The sequence below is a fragment of the Mastigoproctus giganteus genome, chromosome 9 (genome assembly GCF_048544385.1).
Source record: "Mastigoproctus giganteus isolate SK-2022 chromosome 9, ASM4854438v1, whole genome shotgun sequence".
NCBI classification, from domain to species: Eukaryota; Metazoa; Arthropoda; class Arachnida; order Uropygi; family Thelyphonidae; genus Mastigoproctus; species Mastigoproctus giganteus.
The window spans coordinates 24752672-24777754 of NC_143583.1; the positions used below are offsets into that span (position 1 = coordinate 24752672).

Below are 25083 nucleotides of genomic sequence, written 5' to 3' on the forward strand. Positions count from 1 at the left end.
GTGGCAGGACCCACCAGAGTACTCTAGCTACAGTGGTACACCCGGTCAGCCTCCCCGTGGCATGGTGTGGTAACGTCGTGTCCCACTAGGGGCTCGGCGGCTAATAGACCGGAGGAACAAAGGGCACAACACAATATACAGCACATGACCCCCACACACTTCAAATCTCTGGCCCCGATACAATGTACACCCGCGGAGATGGGAGAAATCCCAGGAGCCGTTAGACACTAACATACCTTATACCTTATACCTTATACCAAACACGTTGACGTGCGGCTTCGAATCATCACACGGACCTGACACTGTTGACGTTCGGCAGCATTTTCAGTCCTCTTTAAAACGTACAAAATTTCAACCCCGTTAAACCGGATATCCCGTTATAACGAAAGTTGAGCAAATGGAGGCAGATGAAACAGAAACGATGAATGGATGCAACCCAACCCAACCATATAGTCAATTGGCACTGCAAGACGGGGAACAAGATATGAACATCAAAAATAGGGCAGAAGAACAAGACCCTAAACAAGGCGCAATAACCAGAAGCAAACAGAGGAAAAATACCATCGCAAGATATGACAGGGAAACCAGGAGTAACATTGAGGCTAATGAACCGCCAGAACCAACTAACGGAATAGAAGACTTGAAGCAAGGGGAAAAAGGACTCCCCCTCGACCCCACCCTGCCACAAGGCTCGGTGCTTGACCAAATGCTTGTGCTTAGAGCTGCGCTAGAGACCATAATGCGAGATAATAGCAGCAGAATTTCCTCTGAAATAAGAGCAAAGATAGTCCTGCAGTGGACAAAGCTAGAAACTATTCTACTTCAAACTAATGTAGAACACCAAAAGGCAATCGCAGCAATACAAATATACAAGACTGATGGAGGTATACAAATGCTACAGCGCACCCCATCATACGCTGACGCGCTGAGGAACACACTTCCTGAGGACACAAACAAGACCAATGACCAAGGTCAGAAACAAAAAACATTGCTGCAGACACCAAATCTAGTAATCCTGAGACCAACAGAAGAAGGGAAAAATACAAGCGACCAAATAAAACAAAAGGTTAAACAAAATATGAAGAGTGACTTTGAAAACACAAGAATCAAGTCAATAAGGAAAACTAGAAACCCGGGAGTGGTGATAGAAACGGCTAGCAAAGAGGAAGCTGAGCAGATCTTGACAAACACCAAAATAACGACACTTGGGTTAAAGGCGGAAATCCCGCGAAGAAAGGGCCCCTCAGTAGTCGTGTTTGGTGTCGACTCTGACATAACACCAGAACAACTAGCCTAGGAAATCTTTAGAAAGAATCTCAAACAGGTCCTCCCACACAAGGAAGCAAAAAATATAGTTATGCCCAAATACAAAACAAAGGCAAGAAACGGAATAGATAGCAACTGGACGATAGAGTTAGCTCCGGTTGCTTGGCAAGTCATCAAGGACCAATCTCAAATCTATGTCGAGTGGAGTAGTCTGCGCTTCAGAGAGCATGTGGTGATACCAAAATGCTTTCGATGCTGCAAGCATGGCCACACAACGCATACATGCACACAGAAGGAATCTACCTGTGGCCACTGCTCGGGAAAAGGGCACGAATTTAAAAACTGCCCGAATAAAGCTAGCGAACCAAACTGCGCCAACTGCAAAAGCTTAAAATTAGATCATGCACACTCAATCAGAGATCCAAACTGCCCAACATACATCCACACAAAGAGTTTATACCAGGCCAGGATCGATTATGGGGACACTCTCTAAACGATCATACAACACCGGGATCCTAAAGATACAGCAACTAAACGCACAGCGAGCCCGAGCAGTGGTAGAGCAGATCCGAAAGAAAGCAGACGAGGAAAACACTGATATTGTAATAGTGCAGGAGCCATACACACATCAGAAGCGGGTGAGGGGATACCCTATATCGTACAAAATCGTGCACTGTACAGAAGATACGCCTTGGGCGGCAATTATAGTAAGGAATCCAGACATAACTGTCACTAAAATCCAACAGCTCTGCACACCCTGGGCAGCCTGTGCCCAGCTGATCACATCTGTTGGAACCATTTACATAATCGCTCTATATTGTAAACCCGGCGTAGAAATTGACTTTGCTACAGCATATCTAGAAAACATCCAGTCAATCCTAGCTGGAAACAAGATAATTATTGGTGCGGACGTAAATTGCCGGTCCCCACAGTGGCATAGCTATACCCCTGATCGACGAGCAACAGCAAATGGACAGAAGTTAGAAGACTTTCTATCAAATTCCATCTTTACTGTTATGAATCAACCTCATTGCCTTCCCACATTCTCAAACACACTGTGGGAATCGACCATAGATGTTACCCTGGTGACAAGGAATATTGAAAATTATATCTCCGACTGGACAGTGCAAAGTGATTGGACGACTTCAGACCACAGGACAATCACATACTCCATAAACAGAAGCTTGGAAAGGATACCTATTTTAAGACAGATGCAGAACAGATTCAACATCCACAAAGCTGACTGGGACAAATTCAAAAGGACACTAAGTAGCCAAGAACAGGCCTACATGGAAGACCATAGAAATATACAATCGGAGATGGAAAATCCGGAAATCCTTCAAAGAGTCATGACTAAAATGATCACCACGTCGGCGGAAGCAAGCATGAAAAGGAGAACTCCGATCTCAAGGCCAATGCCTTGGTGGACCCCTGAGCTGCAAAGGCTAAGGAAAATGGTACAGGGAAAACGAAGAGAATTTCAAAGGGCAAGAAGAAGCTGGCCACAGGAAGAAGTCACGGAAATGAGAAACAGGTACCGCCAGCTTAGAAATCACTACACGGAGCAAATCAAAAAGAGCAAAAGGGAAAGCTGGCAGAGATTCGTCCAAACAACAGGAAACACCGATCCCTGGGGAGTGGTGTTCAAAATCATAACTAGCAAGCTCCCCAGAGGAGAAGTTATGGTGGCAACAAAAACGCCACAGGGCTCACTGACTACAACGTGGAGAAACTCAGTTGCAAATATTCTTGCAGCAATATTCGTGGAACCGCCAACAGAACTGACACTGGAGCAGGAGGAGATATGTCACGCAAATGAAAGTTACATAAACACCCACAAAGAACCGCCGTTTACTCTTGAAGAGCTCCAAGAAGCGTCGGGCAGAACAAAAAACAAAAAATGCCCAGGTTTAGATCTAATTGAACCAGAGATGATTAAAAAGACTGCTGAATGTGTCCCACAACTCCTACTACGACTGTACAATAGTTGCCTGGAGCAAGGTCACTTTCCAACACAATGGAAAAAAAGCCATCTTAAAATTAATACCAAAAAGCCCTACAAAACTGCCGGAACTGCCAACATCCTATAGACCAATTGCCTTGCTATCGACGGTGAGCAAAATCCTGGAAAGACTACTACACAAGAGAATTGAACAGCACTATATGGAAGCAAACCTTAGCAACTCAAAACAATATGGGTTCAAATCTGGAACCTCTACTATTGATGCGATCCGAGATCTCCTTAACAGAGCTGCACAATGTACCAGCAAGTACTTCCTGGTGATCGCGGTGGACTTCGCTGGGGCGTTCGACACCCTTTGGTGGCCGAGCGTCCTGGCGAGGCTTCGTGCTGCAGCCCTTCCAAAAAATCTATTTGACTGTGTAAAGTCGTATCTCACTGACAGGGAAGTGCAGATCCTTGCGCCCTATTCCAGCCTATCACGTGCAGTTCGCAGGGGCTGCCCCCAGGGTTCTGTTCTGGGACCACTCCTGTGGAACTTGGTCCTCGATGACTTTCTCTGCAAGGACCTGGGGGAGGTTGAGGCGCAGGCCTTTGCCGATGATTTACTTTTAATCACAGCAGCTGATTCAAGAGCCAACCTTGAAAAACAAGCAAATGGAGCGCTGCAAATCCTACAGGATTGGGTTAAACTAAATAACCTAAAACTAGCACCGGAAAAAACCAACTCGGTCCTCTTGAAAGGAAAACTAAACTTAAACAGGCCACCACAAATCAAAGTAGAAGGAATAACAGTTAAATTATCAAACGAGATAAAATACTTAGGAATTATCATTGACAGCAATCTCTCATTTAAACCGCACTTAAATTACCTCAGGAAGAAGATACGCATATACACAGCACTTATATCAAGAATCACACGTAAGGACTGGGGGCTAAATAAAAAGATCCTCTCTCTATATTACAAAACCCTCTTCATCCCGGTAATTATATACGGATCGCCAGTATGGATGAAAAAAACCAGCACAGTAACAAACAGGAAAATTCTTGAAACAATTCAGAGGAACATACTACTTACAATCACTAGAGCGAGTAGCACAGTTAGTACGGCGGCGCCGTACTAACTGTGCTACTCGCAATATAGACTAACTAACTGTGCTACTTTGTAATATAGACAAAACTGTGTTTTGTCTATATTACAAAACCCTCTTCATCCCGGTAATTATATACGGATCGCCAGTATGGATGAAAAAAACCAGCACAGTAACAAACAGGAAAATTCTTGAAACAATTCAGAGGAACATACTACTTACAATCACTAGAGCGAGTAGCACAGTTAGTACGGCGGCGCTCCAGGTCATTGCAGGTGCACTACCCCTTGACCTGGAAGTTGCTCGCGCGGGACTAGTGTATTATCACAAAAAAGCGATTCCAATTACAACCTGTGGCATAACCCTTGACGTGACTAGTGGCTGGAAGAGGGAACAAAAAAGGATAGATGAATTCCTAACAGAAACCTGGCAAAGAAGGTGGAATGAAACCACCAAAGGAGCAATAACCCATAAATTTCTTCCACTGGTGACAAAAATGCACCCGAAAGCCCCACTGTGGTTTTTCCCGGGCCTTAACGCTACGTATCTACTAACAGGTCATGGTCCGTTTAAGGAAAAGCTAAACATGCTAGGCATAACAGAAGATAGAAATTGTACTTGCGGAGAACCCGAATCATGGACTCATATCATGCATGAATGTGAAAATTATGACGACATAAGAGCGAGCCTCATTAGAAACATCCAGTACAATCCAATTAACCAAGAATCCCGACTCCTGAATTCACAAGAGGAGTTTGTAGCTTTTACCAACTTTGCAACTCAACTATTTACAAGAAGGAAAACAATTATTGCAATACAATCTGTCCAACAGGAAGACAACAACACTCAATAGAAAAGCCTAAACTTAGAAGGAATGGGTGAACCAGAACAACGGAGAAATTCAAACAAACCAGAAACAAAGAAGAAAATCCAACAGTTCAAAAAATGCACCATTAGTGCCAATCAAAGCTGCTCACAGGAAAAGGAGAAAACAACTATCTTGAGGAAAACTACCACAGACAAGACAAATTCTCGTCACACTGATGAAATTCCTGAAAGAGACCAACACTGAAGCGTCCCAGAGCTATAGTAGAGCGCCATCTGGCTCTCAGATCCTGCACCTGCAGGATTCTCTTTAAACCCCATTTCCTCGCAGGAGGAGAACCCTCTTCTCCCCTTGCCACCCTTCTTTCCCTCTGGTGGGGCATGGGCATGCTCCACTGAAAAACGGGGGGTCATCTTCTCTATCGACTCCTTTGCTTCCTATTTCCACCCCCAGTCTTCTGCCTCCCCACCCAAAACTGTCATCTTACATAGCGATCAGCCCAACATCAAAATTTAAGACACACCAAAATTTATGCCCGACCTTTTAGGCCTTACAGACTTTCAGTGTAAACCCCAAACGATGTTTAAAAGAACCTTAACTTACTAAACTATGCTCGCGACTTCTCCAATGTATTTTATTTTTATATACATATATATATATATATATATTTTTTTTTTTTTTTTTTTTTTTTTTAGGTCCTTGCCACTGAAATCTCAGGAAAGTAAGTGGCAGAACCCGCCAGAGTAAAATAGCTTCATTGGGTACACCCGGCCAGCCTCCCCGTGGCAGGGTGTGGAAACGTCAGGTCCCACTAGGGGCCTGGTGGCTAATAGGCCGGATGAACAAAGGGCACAACACGCCACATAGCTCATGAACCATATATATTTAAAAAAAAAAAAAATCTCAGGCTTGCCCGAAACATAGAAAATACGCGGAGATGGGGGAAACCCCAGGAGCCGTTAGACCCCCCAACACACCTTACACCTTACCTTACACCTTACCTTACCTACAAAGATAAATTATACAGCTACCATTCAAAAAGCCTCAACCAGAAATTGAGTCCATGATCTCATATTAATCAGAATTTAATTATTGATTTTAAAAAAGAAATTAAGCAACTGATGCCTTTGGTACTTGTATTTAAGTAATCTTACCTTTCCAATTAATGTGTCGTATTCATTTCACTACTTAAATGTTGATATACGCTGTCAGCTTAGATTGGACTTTCATTCAAAATTTTGTTTATCGATTGGTGCAGTTCGTTTACTATATCTCGATGAAAACTTTCCAGGATTCCCCCTGTTGTGTTTCATTTATCCAGTACCTTCCACGTACCCTTCTTTCCTGCTGACTAATTTGTGTTCTACTTTTCCTTATATCATTTCCTTCCGCTGGAATAATCGTTGTTTTCCTTACTTCTTGAGTACTGGTACCTTGTTCTACCCCATCTGAGTAACACTGGAAAATTCAATTTATACAATTAAAAGTTGCCAGTGCTGATCGCAGTTAACAGTAGATGGGTTATACCCATGTTACGAGGATAGATAAAAAGTTTAAATATAAAGGATATCATTTTGCTGGACGAAAAACCCTATTTGTTGGGCTTGTTGAAAGGCAAAATGCATTAAAATAATCCCCACACCTCAGAGGAGGAACTAAAGTCCTTCCGACGTGTGGGGATTATAGTATTAAATTGCAAACATCAAAATTCAAACATCATAAAAGGTGTTATCGAATATGATAAAAAGTTCGTGCATGTATTCAAGAAGGCAAACATTTTCAACATTTATTATACACTCATGAACCAAAATATTATTGTCACCTACTTAATAGCATGCTGGGTCGCCCTTCGCATGATAACTGCTTGTACCCGGTGTGGTGTCAACTTCACCAGACCACAGAAGGTGTCCTAAAGTATCCTTGACCAGCAGGACAGAAGGACGTCCCGGAGTTCGGCAATGGACGAGGCACTGGCGAATATTGCGTTTCACCGCATCCCACAAATGTTCGATGGGATTGAGGTCGAAAGAATCTGGTAACCAGGGGAGCGTACGAAATGCTTGGACATGATCCTCGAACCATTCCTGAACAATGCGGGTCTTGTGATATGGGGCGTTGTCTTGCTGAAAGAGTCCAGTGCCATCTGGATGCACGGTTACCATGCATGGCAAAACTTGGTCCTAAAGAATGCCAAGTTAGGATCTGGCGGTGAATGTGTGTGCAAGGGATGAGGGAGGAGGGCAAGTGTTGTCCATGAAAAATCTCCTAAACCATGATACCACCGCTGCTTGCCTGTTTTCGTCCAACTGTGCAGTCTGGTTGCAGCTGTTTACCTGCTCGCCGTCGAATTCATACCCGTCCATCGACATGATGGAGCTGGAACCTTGATTCATCAGACCAGCAACTCTTTTCTAGTTGTCCAGTATTCAGGAATGGTGTCCCCGTACCAACTGCAGGAGGAGGTGTGGATGATGGTCGGTCAATATGGGCACATGCATAAGTTGCCTACACCGTAGGCATATCCGCAAAGCGTCCGCTGGACGATATACTGAGAAACGTTTTTCTGTGCGCTCTGGCTGTAGTCTGCTGTTAATTGAAGGATCGTAAGTCGTTTATTGTCCTGGACAACTCTACTGTTAGCCATTCAGACCATTCCCTCCACACCTTCACTACGGCAAGCCTCGAACAGCCTACAATGCCTGCAGTTGCTGAGATGCTGGTCCCCACCTTCCTAGCGCTGCATATCATTCCTTGTGCAAACTCCATCGGTCCTTCTCTTTCCCCATTGCACGAGCTTGGGTGCAATGGGAAAGGGGAAATATATAAACAAACAAATGATTGTTTATATATTTTTTTATTAAATATTAAGATGCAATCCCCAAGAACAACTTCAGTGGACTTTTGGTTCATCGGATATTCGAAAGCTTAGCTTCCACTTCCTCCACTTTGGCAGATACAGAAAAAGTAAGTCTGTATCTGCCAAAGTGGAGGTGGCAAAAACACAAACTAATAGTAAAAGAAGGTGGAAACATGCTAATCCTCCTCCTTGGAAAATCTTGAATGGCAAACACTAGGGAGGTGTTTGCATCTGTCCCTGTATAACAAGGACACAGTAATGATCAGCGCTGTCCTAACCAAATAAGATAACAGTCACCATATGCTCATTCATGATTATATGCGACTACCAGCATTCGGCCACCTTACCTCCTGTCTAGTTTTATGGATCCAAAGTTTGGATTTTTCGATACAACAACAGGAATAAGGTAGCCACTAATTAAGAAGACTTCATACTCTCTAACCTTTTTCCTACAAAGCCTGCGTATAGACATAATAGGCAGGTAGTTAGGCATTACCCGATGGATGTCACAAACGCATTCTCAATTTAAAATTTTGTATTGTGTATTTTGAAATTTCCAATTTTCTAATGGATGAGGTTAACTCGTTCGATATCGCCCATGTCTATTCGTGATATCCCTAAATAGAGACTACCATCGATCAATGGAATCCTTTAAATCTGCTGCAGAGCTCCATTTTAAATCGATGGTAATATATTCAAATTCTAGACAACTATCATTGGTTTTCACTTTTGGTACCAAACTAATTAAACCTGCATTGCTCCTATAAACAGAAAATTTATTCTTTTTTTCTCTCTTGCCCTCCTCTCTATTTCTATACTTTTTTCTTTCTCTATTTCTATACTGTGCTTTTCTTTCTCTCTGCTCTCTTTTTGCTTTTTAAGGCGCGTTAGTATATATACGTAACGCAATTGTGGTCACCATGTCCGTCAGCATGTAATAGCTGGAGTTGTAGTGGATTTTCGTGAAATTGTACATTTGGGCCTTTTATAAATATCTGTCCAGCCATTCCAAAATTTAATGAAAATCTGGCATTTATTATTTCTTCGTCTCTTTCGATAACGCCCTGTCTGTCGTCTGTCTGTCCGTCTATCTGCATGTAACAACGCGTTTCCCACTGGATGGATTTTCATGAAATTGTATGCTTCTCTTTCTTTAGAACAATCTGTCATGTCTTCCCAAATTTCAAATTAAAATGAGACCAATAGAAATACAGCAATTATTATTATTATCATGGTTTTTTTTTTCCATACTTATCACATAGTCTATCCATATACTGTATAATGTAGCTGAAACATTGGATATTATTTTTTTGCCATGCGCTGGTTGCAGGAATGAATGAGCAATGTGGTGGATGCGCAGAAACCAAATGTTCTCGGTTCGCGTTTTTTTTTTTTTTTTTTTTGTTATAAATAATGAATTATGCTATTTGCTAAAAAGCCTGAAATATAACGTACATTAATTAACTTATTTTTCTCTCTCTCTTCTTTTATTCTTTCTATCTCTTGAACTCCACTAAGCTTATGTGAGTGTAGTCACCAACAAACGGAACATTTATTTATTTATTTTTATTTTTTGCCCAGATCTCTTTTTTCTTTATTTTTCTCCGCTCTCTTTCTCTTTTATATTTCTAACTTCCTATTTATTCTTTGCTTTTCATCTCTCTCTCTCTCTCTCTCTCTCTCTCTCTCTCTCTCTCTCTCTCTCTCTCTCTGTGAAGCTGTCATTAGTGACACTATAGTGGTTTCGTCCCTTGTCACTCGTCTGTAGAGGTCTGGCTTCAAGTCCTGTGGACGACTGAAGGAATTTCTAAAAGTTCTTGTCAATCGAGGCAGTACTTAGCCCATCTCAGGAGGAGGGAACAGGGGTTTTTCTCCATGAATTATTCCAGTTTTTTTTATTTTTTTTCCAAGTCGCATTCGCCTTTTTCAAAATATACAAATCGGCCCGTTGACACAGACTTCTAGACTTAATACGCACATACGAATATGGGTTACGCCCCGGAGATCATTAAAATAATAATCATTATTATTATCTCTCTATCCCTCGCGGTAGTGCAGCAGATATAATAACTGTTCCCCCACACCGGGCTCGAAGATGGAAAAGACCTGAATTCGAGTCCTGTCGATGACGTGAGAAATTTTTATGGGCCTTTTTCACAACGTGGTTGAGTTAGTATTAGCAATGGCCACATGGTGCAAGGAAGCCTATGGCTTTGAAAAATAAATAAATAAAAATAGACAATCTATGCGTTTGTCCTGCTGACCTTTGAATTTCCCCAAACTGTCAGCCTCTACCACCCATGTAGGTAATTATTCCAGAAATTGACAACTCGCTGGCTAAAATAAAACCTCCTGCAATCCAGTCTAAACATCTTCCTCTTAACATGAAAATACCACCACTTTGCTTATTGGAGGCTTGAAGTGGTGAAACCCATGTTTAGTCTCTAGAGCAAAGTTTCCGGCATCCCCCTCCCCCCATACTTCTCCTCCAACCCATGCACGGTACTAAGTACTATAGGTTTTGATACCTTTCGTGTTTGGTGTTTTCATAAAAAAAAAAATTATGGACCCTAGTTCTAGATCCATTTATAACCGTGAAAATTTCGTCCTCATTCATTTTACTTATTCCTCTCAGAGCCTTAAACACCTCAATCAAGTCTCTCTAAAAGTTAGTAGGTATAAAGCGAGGATAATATGGTTTTTCTCCCGGAAACTGGGGTTTTTCGTCCAGCAAAATGTCCTTAATTGCTGATGTTCCTAAAACCCTATAACAATAACAACAACCCACACTGGAAGGAAAATAGATTGGTTCAAATTTCGCCAACGATGCGAGAAATTTTTGTGTTGGTCTCGTGGTTTTTTCTCCCGGAAATTCGAATTATCCGTCCAGTAAACAAGTCGACGAAGAATGCACGCAATTTAGAGACACAATATACTAATAGCCTTGGTCGCTTAAGTGCTTAACTTTCTCTCTTTCTCTTCTAATATCTATTTCTTCCTTGTTTTCTGAGCCTCTTCTGATAGGCCACGTTTCAGAACCAAGAACGAATTTCAGTGGCATTCTGCAACAGCGTATTATCACGGAATCTGCAATTTATACATTGGACAGGTTCCTGTTCTTCGAACCTGCGCAGTGAATCGTTAAAGGTGCAACTTATTGCACAACAAGGTGGTAACTTCAGCCGAAACGAACACAAGATATAATGGAGATTGTACACTACTTTCTGCTTGATGTCACGTATACGCCATGACATCATATCTCGTCCGAAAGCCTTTCTCCACTGTTACTTTGGGTACGTTCCATCTACTATCGCCACCCCCTCCCTTCTTCCTGCACACACTCCTCTTTTCAGTGACGTCAACTCCTCCGATTCAACACTAATTATAGCTACCTAGAGCGAGGATTGTTAGGTGCCAGCTATGTGTGTGTGTGTGCGTGGGCTTTTTAAATATTCCGTTGTAGACTGCGACAAATTGAGAAACGGAAGGGGTGAAAGCACAAGAATGAAAGTAGAATTGAATGGCATTCGTTGCAGCTTTTTATAGCATCTTCGCATCTGCCAGTAAACGTTCTCTCTCTCGCTCTTACAGAACTCATTCAAATGAGTGAACCAAAGATAGCGACAAATAATACGCCCGTTGTCTAAATCTATAACATTAAGGCAAATTTGGATGTTAACCCAACGATCATTTCAAAGAATTAACCTCTTTAGCAATACTCAGAATTATTCACAAGAATATGTAAATATAAACGTCTTAAAATATTCTCCCAAACGGCCAAAAGTTCAAATAAAGCTCTATTATTATCGATTATACTGTGGGAGCGCAGAAGATATACATTGTGGCAAGAGACAAAGCAACTAAGGCTATTAGGCGTCAGTATATTATGTTTGTAAATTGCGTCTATTCTGTAGTTGAGTTACCTGTTTACTGGTCAATAAATCCGAGCTTCCGGGAGATAAAACCAGATGCCACTCACCTGAGAACGCCTAACTCTGCCATTTTGTGAAAAAATAAAAACAATAAAAATTTGAAACCAGGCTTTCTCCCACTCGATGTGGGGAGGATGGTGTTATAACCACCATACAATAGCAAAAAACTATACACAGCACCATGTCAACAATGTATGATTGTCTTAAGGTCTTGATTCTCTCTTGAGCCTCCAGGAATGCATCTACTGCATCAATGACGTCGGTGGATAAAATGGATCCCATCCAGGTATTTTTTCAAATTAGGAAATATGAAAGTCCGATGGTATTATCTGAAGGCTGGGGGGGGGGGAGTACAAGATTTTAAAGCTGCGCTAGTGCAGTGCAGCCATGGCAGTGACAGACTTGTGAGTGGGCGCATTGTTCTGATGGAACAAGACTCCTTTGCTGAGTTTTCCTAGGCTTTGGTGTTTTCATGCAAACGACTCACTAAGTCTGCATAATATGCCCTGTGACTGTCTGGCCTTTCTGAAAGCAATCCACTAGCAACACTCCATCTGCATTCCTAAAAATCGATGGCATCACTTTGTTAGCAGGAGTCGACTACTTGGCTTTCTTTGTTTGCCGCTTTGCCACTTTTTTTTTTTTTTTTTTTTTTTTTTTTTCACCGTTTGGGCTGCTCCTTTGTCTCTGACTAAGTGATGGACCCATCTCATCAATGATCACAAAACTTGCAAATTTGCTGGATCTGCTTTAAAACGATGCAAATATCCACTTGACGTGACAAGTCTTCTGCATTTTTGATAGCTGTCAACAACTTTGGGACCCATCGTGCTGGCACCTTATTCATAGCGCTATGTTCGATTATTATGTGGTACGCGGGTTCAAATGAGATGCCCAAGACGCTGGCACGGTATCGAACTGTCACTTGTCGATAACTCATCACCAGATCATGCACGCTGTCAACAACTTCTGGAGTGATGGACGTTACAGGTCTTCTTCCAGAATTTCCGTCTCTCGTTTAATTTCTGCTACCCACTTCTTAACCGTGGAATAGGAAAGGGCATCCCCACCCCAATGTTGCAACCATATTTTCATGAACTGCCTTTGCCGTTTATACCTTTTTTTCCTAAATATTGGATGTTGTTGTAGTCCTAGAGTTTTAAGAGCTTCGGCAACTAAGACCATGTTATTCCGTGTATACTGTCTATAAATTGCGTGTGTTCTGAGGTCGATGTTCCATTTGCTGGACGAAAAACCCTACTTTCCGGGAGAAAAAACCATGCTACCCTCTCCTGAGACCAACTAACTCAGCCACATTTTGAAAAAGGCTCATAAAAATCGACGGGACTCGAACTCAGATCTTTTATACCTGTTGTGTGGAGGACGATGATCCTACCAACTGTGGTCCACGAGGGAATGGATTCCATATTAGCGTTCAATGTGTGTTCGTGCCAATGCAAGCAAAACTGCAACACTATCGATCAATAGTGGCTGACGTAATCATTCGACAGAAACACCATGGTGCTACTACACTCACCGGCCAAAAAATTAGAAACCTAATTCTTTGGAATTGGCGTGAACAGATAATTAAACGAATGGCATGCAAATGTCAATTGTCATATAGTGTAATCACAAGTTCCTTGGTATCAGATAAATACTGTGGGCTTTCCGGGAGCTTCTTATTCGATCCGGTTATGAGGAAGACAGGTGATCTTTTCTATTTTCAGCTAGGTGTTATTGGTGGAGCACCTTTAGCAGAAGCTACACTTGAGAAACAAAGAAAATCACTGATGTGTCAAAAGCAACCATCAATGAAGCTGTCATTTCAGTGAACTATTATACTATTTTCTTCTTCGAATAAACACATTTTGTCTTAACCGCAGTTTTCCATAACTTTTGGTAGGATAGTCTATGTTTCGGTGGGAAAAGGATAAAAAAAAAATAATAATCCAGACCTAAACAATCCATTTAAGATATATAACTTCCAGGCTCACCTAAAAGGATATAAACTATTTCGACATAGTCAATACCATTTCTATATAGGCATCATATGACCATAACAAAAAATAAAAACAAGGAAGTGAGATCATTCACTACATCGTTTACATATGACGCGTTCCATATCTGACTGAGGAGTAGAATCCATGCAAAGAGATAATCCAGGAACTAAAACCTTTCTCGTGAACTGTTAAGACAGAAATAATTATTGACTGGGCCATATAAAGAATGATTTTCGCCCTGTGTCGATATTTCCTTCCAACCCCCTTATTTAAAGAAATAAAATAAATAAATATAAATATACAGATGTCCATAATTCCGTCGCATTCCTGGGTGGAGTATCCAAAGCTCGAACGGACCTTTCCACATCATCCCAAAGATGCTCCACAGGGTTCATGTCCGATGAACGGGGAAGCCAATCCACAGTGGAAAATCTGCGGAATGCTCTTCGAACCATGTTCTAGCCACCACGGCTCTGTGATGAGGTGCATTTCACTGGTGGAAGAGTCCATTGCTCTGTGGGTGCACGATGACCATGAAGGGATGCAGATGGTCTGCAAGGATGGACACGTAAATTGGACCGTTCAGAGATGCATCTAGGTCCCATCGTGTTCCAGTTGAACACGCCCCAGACGATTACCGACCGTCCACCTGCCTGAACAGTTCCTTGTTGACATGACGGTGCATAGCTTCGTGCGGTTTCCACCAGATACGCACCCTCCCGTCCGCTTGAAATAACTGGAAACGAGACTCATGACTAGGAAAGCCGTCTCCAATCATCGAAGGTCCACTGCCGATATTCTTTCTCCCAGTTGAGACGTAGTCCTGTCTGGTGGTGTTAGCAATGGGACTCTGGTGGCGTTAGCAATGGGACTCTGGTGGCTCCCGTAACCTATTGCGACTAATAATTACCTGATGGTCTTGGTGGAGACGTTTCTGGCACCTTCCTCGTTGAAGTCGGCGTGATTTGTACCACTGTCGCTCTCCGGTTGACTGAAACAATGCGAGACAGATTCGACGGCCAATTTCATCCGCCACCTTTCTCCGCCTACAGCGCTGTCCGCGATGAGATGTTATTCCGGAAATGGCGTATTCCCGATATACTCTTGATACTGTCGAACGGGGATAGCGCAATTTCTGTACCATCTCCGCGATAGAGTGGCCTATGCGTTATGCACCCACTCTCATCCCTCTTTTAAAGTCGGTTAACTCACGACGTTTATCCATACTGACATCAAATTACCATGTACATGAATACAGTGTACCTATAACCCTACCAAGCGGTGGATGCGTCTACTAGCGAGAGGGGTGACAGTGTCGCGTTTCCCAGGAACCAGGTGTCCCATAAATTCTGTCCTTTCAGTGTATATCACACATTCTAGCCATATACCATAAACCGACGAGCTGACGAGCCTCATTTAACCATCTATTCTCCTCCACTTAGGAGATGAGGTGGTAAATTCTAAATAACTTTTAAAAACCTTTTCTGAATAGAGATCTGTTATAAATCTTTTCTTAGATTTTCTTCTTTGCGGACAGCGTGCCCTGTTATGCTTCCTCCTTAACACTAGACTTGTTGGTGACAAATAATGATTGTCGTGTTAGGTAATTATGCCATTTTTTATAGAGAACACGTAACCCTTTTCAGCTCCTGTAAAACGATACTAAAACCTAAATGGATTTTGCTCCTAATTTGTTTCTGTCAGATTTTTATCCTCTCTTTATAAGGAAGTTTATTTTGCGCACGTCTAATCCTTCAGTGACGTTTCTCTGTTCGCCATTTACAACATCAAGCTTCTCCTCACGTATTTTTATATTTAAAGTTGTCTCAAAGTGCATGAAAGCTTTGGTTTATTTTAGGAACACAATAAACACAGATGATTATATCGCTATTCGTACGTATTGCGTATGTAAATTATTGTCTCGATGTTGTAGAATCGACCAATGGAAAAGAGGTGTACGTTAGTGCGTATCTAAGAGGGCGTCTAGATTCAGTTTGTAATGCCAGTCAGTATAATAATCTCTATAGAAACTAGCACCCAGAATAGTTCCACTAACAACAGCTTATTACTCAGCTGTTCTAATAAAAGAGTTAAATTAAATTCATTCGTGACATGTACAGGGTGATCCAAAAAAAATCAAATTTTTATTTATTACATATGTCGTGTACAATGCGAAAATAGAAAATGTAGTTTGTAATTTGTACAAGGTCACAATGGATGAAAATAATACACCAACGTCCACAACGTCCATTCAGTGTCGATACTACCAATAGTTTCCATTTTTTTTTTCTGTTCTTAAGTTAGAATTTATTCTTAATAATAATAATAATAATAATAATAATAATACATCGCAAAGGAGCTCCGAGTGTCAGATGACACATGTCGACGATACCACCTGACCTCAGAAACAATCCAACACATCACTGCAGGATGCAAGGTGATCACCTAGATGGAGTAGACATGAGCCAAGATAAAACATCAGAAGCTAGCGAGGAAATACCAGTTGATCAAAGAATGTGTACCATATTACAAGTGCGAATCCCAGGCAATACTAAAGATCTCAACCCACAAGCTGTACTGGGACTGCACCATAATAATGGACAAGACAATCCTTCACAACAGACTAGACATAAACCTTGTCAACGAGAAGGAAAAGGCTACCTAACTGATTGACATAGCATAGCGGTACTCAACACTGGCAGCCTCCAGAAAACATATGGGGAAATGATCAGGAAATACAGGGATTTAAGACAAGAGATCAAAGAGATGTGGCATACGCAACAAGTAACGACCATCCCGATCATCGTCTCAACCACTGGTATGGTGCCAAAGACCCCACATATTGCCTAGCAGCAATAGCCAAAGAACTCCAGAAAGTGGCAATCTTGAACACCTATAGAGTTCCTCGACCAACAGTAACGCCAGACATAACAACCACTCTGTGTACTTGGTAGCAGTACCCGTCACAGGGTGACCCCCCCCCCAATCAGGGAGAAATAATAAAAATAGCTGGCTGAGAGAAATGATAAAAATTTACAAAGTCAATCCGATAGTGACAAATTTCCTTTCCATGGCGAAATGAAGGGCCACCATCAAGGTCGGGAACATCAAGACCAAACCAATCCCCACCAGAAGAGGAATCTTCCGGGGTGATGCCCGAAGTCCACTGTAGTTCTATCTATCACTCAACCCACTATCCTTCGTTCTTAACACCTGTATACTTACGGATATACACTTACCTGTACACTTTCCCACTTGACGTACGTGGACAATATGCAGTAACCAAGAAGAAACTCCAACAACTACTGCGGATCACCGAACAGTTCATCACGACGTCAGGATAGAATTTAGACTAGACCCCGGATTGAATTAGAGAAAATCAGTCAGCCGAAGCTATCAGCTGAAAGACGGTAAAGTGGTTGAAGCCATGACAGTGGGAGAAACCTACAGACATCTGGAAATGGTACCGGCTCAACAGCTAGAACACAAAGAGATCAAGGCCAATCTGACCTACAAATATTATCAGAGACTCAAAAGCACACTAAAGGCAAAGCTAAACCGAGGGAGCACGGTCTAAGTCAGAAAAACCTACGCAGTCCTAGTACCAAAGTGCGCATTCGAAATTATAGAGATGGTCTAACACTGTACTGAGATCATGAGAAGAACCAGGACCAGGATAATGACAAAAAAGAGCAGCCAATACCATCCGAAGGCTGCGGTAGAGAGACTGACCATAGCCTGGAAAGGAGAAAGAGATCTGACAGACCTTCTCGAACAACAGAATAAACCGATTGAAAACCTGAAGGATTACTTTCAGAAAAACACACCACCAATCTACCACAGGGTAATAAACGGACAGGACAAAATAAGGAAACAGACAAGCACCACACCCCCGCTCAATAAGAATATTTAATACAAACTTTTTTATTTATCAGTTCATAAACACTTTATAATGATATTAGATTAGCATAGAGACAAATTTGTTTATAAAAAATATTTAAAATAAAAAAGTTAGATAAAAGTTAATAACAGTTCTATACTCCTGAAGTCAAAACTACCACAAACTATATAAAAATCATAGTATTCTCTCCGCTTCTGTATGTTGGAGAGGTATGGACATCTGCTGCCCCTGCCACGATTAGGCGACTTTTTAGTGCCGAGTTCTGGTTCTTAAAATGGACCATAGTCCAGCATAAACTTCCAAAATTAATAGCATCTGCAATGATAATGTCGTTGCAAATTCAATTTAGGTGAGGTACCTTATCACAACTGTAAAAATAATCCTTGATCAGATTTCTACACCATCATTCTGGGACATACGATCCTTGACAGTCCCTCAGAGCACCCCAGCGATGTGCTCACACCTCAGCCTACTTTACTTGTCTATCGGTTTCTGCCCTTTCAGATGCTCTCAAATTTCCAAAACGCAGAGCGCATCCACCCAAAGAAGAAACAAGCGGTTATTACAGAGCTACAAACCGTTAGAATAAACAAATATACAATATACAGAGTGATCATTTTAAATGGTAACAAATTTATTCTTTGCATGGTGTTGTCATCTGTCGATAACCTGTGGAACTATCAATGTGTATACGAAAAACAAGCAGTAAATGAACATGTAGAAGCTCATTAAAATGTTCAGGAAGACTGGAACTGTGTCGTGGGTAGCACAGTTGGTAGGATCGCCATCCTCCCAGGTGGAAAAGACTTCAGTTCGAGTCCCGTCAATGACGAGAGGAATTTTTATAGGTATTTTTCACAAAGTGGCTAAGTTAATCGGTCTCAGGCGAGGGTAGCATGGTTTTTATTCCGGAAACTCAGGTTTTTCGTCCAACAAACAGAAACACGACCACAGAACACACGCAATTTACAGAGAACATCAGCGTTAAGGCCATATTGCTACATGGCGTTAGACACTGATGCTCCTAAAATCCTGCAACTGGAAATGCGAACGTTGTGAGTCCCGTTTGTACTTCAACTGTTTGACTGTAGAACGTTTAGCTCACATTAAAGAGAGTATGGTGGCAAGACCAAGTAAGTCACTACAGTAGCCTGTACAACAAAACAAAATGCCATATGGCAGTTTATATTCAGTGATGAGGTAATTAAAACTGTGGAAAAGTATATCACTAGACTGTGGAAAACGAAGCCGTCTATGAAGCCATTGGAAGACGGTGTAAGGATCTTTGTCCACTTTTTCCAGTAATCCAATGTTAAACAAGTCTTTTTTTCTCTTATGAGGCCTAATTTATCGGCCTGGATATGTAAACTCTCAGAATAATACTCATCTATAGTGTATGGAAAATCCTCATGCAGCACAGGAAACTCTCCTTCCCTGTGAGGATTGTAGTGTGGTGTGCAGTGACCTCTCAGAAGATTTCGTAGAGTTCACTGTTGGTTGGCCCATCTTTTCCACGGAAACCTTAACTATTCAGCAGTACATTGATATAGTAAATGAAATCCTGGAACCTCACTGAGGAGGAGATTGTTAAGGCGTAGTTTCAGCAAGATAGTACAAGTCGCATCTCACATGCTTCTATGGCTAAGCTCTTGTTCAGATCTCGCATAATTTCAAATATGGTCAGTACAGTAACTAGATTTATCGCTATTAGACTTGTTTTTGTGAGAGATTTGTCAAAGACAGTGCCTACAGCAATAATCCATGCACTCTGCAAAAAGTGAAAAACAAATATCCGACATCATTTTCAAAATTTTTTCACAAATTAACATCAGAGAATAAAGACACTTCTTTTTAAATTTCTTGTCCCTAGCACTCTTTTACTCGAAGTTATTCGCCCTTTCGTGGATTTTCATTTAAAATAATCACCCCTAATAATGCTATATAAAAATTCTAAAAATACTATAAATTAAATTTTTCGTTTATTTATTTTACGAAAAATTATATAAAAAAATGTAATTTTACAGAAAATTAATATCATATCATATTATCCAATCTGCTCTGTATTTGTCACTTTGACCTTTGATTACAAGCGAATCTTTTGTGTTACAAGTTTATTCAACTATCAAAAAAATTAGACATTTATCTTCGTAGAAGATGTCCTACACTAACTGCACTTCCGCATTATATCTGGCAACGCTGGCGTTCTTTTAAGCACGAAATTTGGCTCTCTTCAACTTTATCAGAATCTTCGCGGTAACTTTCCAGACAGAGAAGGAACAGAACTAGCTTACATCTACCGCCTCCATCCAATTCTACCCCCACACTACTGTATTTATAGTTCGTGTGCTTACCCCTGTATGATGTAATCACAGGGGTTTTTTTTTACTATTTTTTTAAAGATTTTAGTTGAATGGAAATAATTCCTATACACATCAATTAAAATTTGGTAAACGCTGAAGCATTCAGGATATAATTTGGGAACTCAATGAGGAAACGAAACTATGGAAAAGAGTTATATAACGTGTTCAGTAATAAGGGGGGAATTTTAACGAGACAAAATATTTGGGAATGCAAGACCCCCCCCCCACTCATGATGGTGATGCAACTATTGGGTTACTTAACCTTCAAGGGCATTCGACTATCAAATAACGTAATTCAGGAGTTAAAAAACTTGTACATAATAATTTTTAAGTACGGTGTAGGAGTTTTTATCAACCTCATCACATGATGAGGTTGTTTTTATTACGATCTAATCATGTGATGCTCATGTGGGTTGCATCACCTAACTTTGAACCTCTCGAAATGAGAACAGGGTTGCGAAAGTTCGGCAAATTATGGCAAGAGATCGTCGTTTAACCCTCAGCATGTGGAAGATGAATTGCATATGAATTGCTTTGAATAAGGAGATGATTCATTAAGTTCTGAATGAAGATTTAGGGAAATGGAAGATCTGCTCAACCTCACCGATGAGCAGAAGTAGTAAATTGGTGTCATCACGCGAGGGCTTCATCTAGACTTGTTAAGACAATCCTAATTTCCTCTACTGTATTGTCACCAGAGATGAGTGTTGGATGCTTCAGTACTACTCAGAGACGAACGTCAGTGGACTTCAGAATCATGACCAAGGCCCAAAAAGTTTCGTTTACAGAAGTCCAGGATCAAGACGATGCTGATCGTGTTTTTTAACTAACAGGGTTAAAGGAAGTATTTATCTGAAGGGATCACAAGGAAGTATTTATCTGAAGGGAAGAGAATCAATGCTTAAAACACAACTGAAGCGCATTTTCCGGTTGAGACCGCAATTTCGAGAGGAATGCAGTTGGTTCTTGTTGCACGACAATGCCCCGCCCATTCTGCAATTATTGTGAAGACATTTCTGAAGAAACATGGCATTGTACAGATCAACTATCCATCCTACTCTCCTGACCTAGCACCACTAGCGGACTTCTTCCTCTTTCCCAAGGTGAAAATGCCTTCGAAGGAAAAAGATTTCAGGATTTCGAGGACATCAAAAAAACATAACCACCAAATTAAATATCTCTTTGGACGCTTTCGCTGACTCTTTTCAGAAACTTTTGGAATGGTGTAGTAAGTGCATTCAATATATGTAGGTAACTCTTGTTTCAAACTTAACACTACGAACTAATTCGAAATAATTGGCAGATCAAGTATGCAAAACTGGGCGACATACTTGGAATAATAACCGGAATGACAAAGCAGAGAGGAAATGAATCTAATCACGAAATATTCAACTATAAGAAGAGCTAGGATTCAAACTTCATTTAGTGGATAATAATATTACAGTAGTCCTAAAATTAAGTACAGTACAGAACTTTTACGTCATGGACGGCAGCGGTCAAGTTGTCTGTAAACTCCATGGGAAGGTCGTTAACTTGTGGAATGGCAGTATTTGATATACGGCTAGCTTGAGCTCACATTACGTCGTAAAATTCACGGTTTATTTCCTTCCAAAGTATCCCATGAGATACTTTGGTTAACAGGAAACGGGTGATGTTGTTTGTCTATCTTCCTTAATGATACCAAATTAAGAAATACTTGACTAAACATTCAGTCACTGTGACCCACTCAAAACTACTTCTACGTAGGCCTAAATGGTCTTTTGTTTTTTTTTTTTAATGGGAACTTTTATTGTTTGATCTCAAAACTGAGCCACTGGATTTCGGCTCCATGCGAGGTAATTGTTAAAACCAGCAACCGAAAAATTGCAGCCCTTAGCCGAATCATTATACTGGTCTTCAAATAGATTTACAATAATTAACCATTCAGAAAACTTTGTTTCCAGTTCCATAAAAGCAACAATCAATAAACCTTATAATTCACAAAGGAGTCATTCGAGGAGGACTCCTATCTGCCTTCTCCAGTTGATCTGGAACTTCTCCTGGAGACTAAGACAAATCTCAACTGTTATGTTGATAACTTAAAACTCTTTATAAACCAGCCCAACCGAAGACTTTTTCTTTTCCCCATTAAGTATTCTGCTTGTTCCGTTTAGGATAGGTCAACCCTCCATCTTCTTGTACTCCACTACTACATTTTCTTATGCAAATCACCTTTAATAAAAAATGCACATGAGTAATATTCGTGTCTTCAGCAATGGAATTGCCTCCCATGCCTTAAAAACACATTTTTTACTGTAAAATGATCAATATAAGTTTCCTTAATTATTGAAAACATTTCAATTCAAAGTATTCCACCCTATAATGTTTTTAAATTATTTCTGGAGCAAATATATTTTAATTTTTATTATTTCAACATTTAATCATAATTTTAATTGTAGTATACTGACTCTGATAGCATTTTTGTTATAATCACCGCCCTCCCCACACCGTGTGAAAAAGATCTGAGTTCGAATCCTGTCGAGGACCGGAGGAACTCTTATGGTTCCCCTCCCCCCAACAGTTGAATTAGTCATTCTTAGGAGAGGATAGCAAGGTTTAACTGGAAAACTCAGATTTTTTGTCCAACAAAACAAGCAAATCGACCAGAGAATACATGCAATTTATGGACATATTACACATGGGCAAGTGAGATAGCTCTTGGGTGGCCCTAATATGGCAGTTTTTTTGTAGTATACTCTATGAACTTTTTTTATTGACATTTAGAAAACGTCACTCTATATAAGGCAATTGTAAGACCGCATTTGGAACACTGTGTCTAGGTATGGAGACTTCATCTAAAAATAAAACCATTGAGCTTCTTGAAGGGGTTCAAAGATGGACAACCCGCATGATGTGATCAGAAAAATGGCGACCATATGAGGAAATATTTCATTTATATGGGTTACAGAGCTTGGAAACCAAACATCTTAGAGAAGGTCTGATTGAGGTGTATAAAACTCTGAGAAGGGACAGTAAAATGAATGAAGGCGAACGTTTCACTGTTATAAATGGTTCCAGAACTAGGACCATTAATTAATAGGGAAGAAGTGTAGATTGAACTGCAGGAGTAATAAAGTAATAATTCCTGTAAATCATTGATAAATCCCTATGACCTGCTCTGGCAGCCTGTCTGCATTGCTCAGAAAACTTCACATCTGACTGCAAATTACCCCCAGGTCTTTTTCGTTTTCTACCACCCTAAATGTAGTACCATACCGTTGGTACGTTTCTCTGGGGTTACTTCTACCCATATGCAGTACTTTGCATTTATTTCAGCTGCCACTTCTAAGAGCCCATCTGCCCAACTTTTCTAGACCCTGTTTCAGTAGCACACTGTCATTAACAACCCTGCCAACCTTGGGCATTAAGCCTGTTATACCTTCATCAATATCATTGATAAATATAGAAAACGACAGTGGGCCCAACACCGAACCTTGAGGGACTCCACTAAATATGGACTCAAAGTAATATGGTCTTAGTTGCTGATGCGCCTAAAACCCTACAATAACAACAACAATAGAGTTCCTCCAAGGTGGTTCTGCGAATCTCGTCTAAAAACTTCATTAAAAATGCTTACTAAGTAATCTATATAATTTTTCCACTGACCCCCGCAAGAAACCCAATAAATAACTGAAAAAGTACAGAATGTGTATGACTCCATTATGGTATGCAATATTGATGCAACCTATAAGGCAAACCTTTAATAGCTAATTTTTAAACGCCGTCGACCTGGAAACACTGTTTATCGGATTCATTATGCAGTCTCAACTGGCCTCAGTCGCGTTGCCAGTTGAGTCTATTTTATTCTATTTTGTTTCCGTTGATCGTTCAGTTGCTGGTAGCTTGCTAGCCAGCGCGTCCTCAGCTTTGTTTACTGTTTGTTGTAGTAACCAGGTCCTTTTAAACGACTGAACGAGGTTTCCATTCTTTATTCACCAAAAAGAATGGAAACCTCGATGTCTTATGAGTTTGGAGGTAGGGTGAATAAAAAGAGTGCAATTTACAAAATATTATACGAAAAACAATTTAAGAAATATCATAGAGAGCCAAGGCTGGCCAACGGGAATTTTTGGATCAAGTATATACTGTCCATTCAAAACATGACAGAGGTATGGGCCTTCCCTGACGTGCTACCACAATGTAGGTAACACATTATTGTTCAGGACATCTAGATAGACCTCAGATTTCATTATTGTGTCCAAAATAACCAATAGTCCCAAGCCAAACCATGCAAAACAAACTCCAGACGACCATAACTCCACAAAACTTCATTGTCGGGATGATACAGTCCAGCAGATACATTTCTTTGGGCATCTGCCATACCAAAGCACGACAATCAGACTGGTAGACTATGTACCATGACTCGTCACTCCAAAGCACAGCTTTCCATCGATATACACTCCAAGGACGGCGGGCCTTACACCAAGCTAGACAGCGTCTGGCGTTTTGTCGAGGTGATTAGTGACTTCTGCATGATATCGGTTGCACACCGTGATAACCGATATCATGCAGCTTCCTAAGCACTACACTGGTGCTGGCATGTGTCCCAATCGTTTCACTAGCAGTCTGTGTGTGTGTGCTGCGACAACGTTGACCTGCGTTCAGAGCGGGCGATTATTTACAGACTCTCCTGTCATGTTACTTCAGCTCTGAAAGTTTTCTGGATCGTTTCGTGTGGCGATTTCCGCACCAGTCTGCTTGCATTTACAGATCACCTTAACAATCGCCGACATACGGATCTTCAGCACAGTTGAATTATCACGTACAGACCAACTGCTTATGTGGCGACTTATTATCATTGGGACCTGGAAGTATATTACACATTAGTACTACTGTCTTCTCAAAGGCCTA

General features: G+C 40.9%; 1 long non-coding RNA gene across 2 annotated transcripts in view; it reads right to left on the reverse strand.

Moving 5' to 3' along the window:
- The window catches only part of LOC150080106 (uncharacterized), a 148925-nt gene that overhangs the window by 30040 nt on the left and 93802 nt on the right, over positions 1 to 25083 (reverse strand). Inside the window, exon 4 of one of the 2 annotated variants that reach the window (XR_016547433.1) lies at positions 6298 to 6601. The exons of the other annotated variant lie outside the window; for it this stretch is intronic. This is a non-coding gene — a long non-coding RNA (uncharacterized LOC150080106). The remainder of the gene's footprint in view (positions 1 to 6297; positions 6602 to 25083) is intronic. 2 annotated transcript variants of the gene reach the window in all.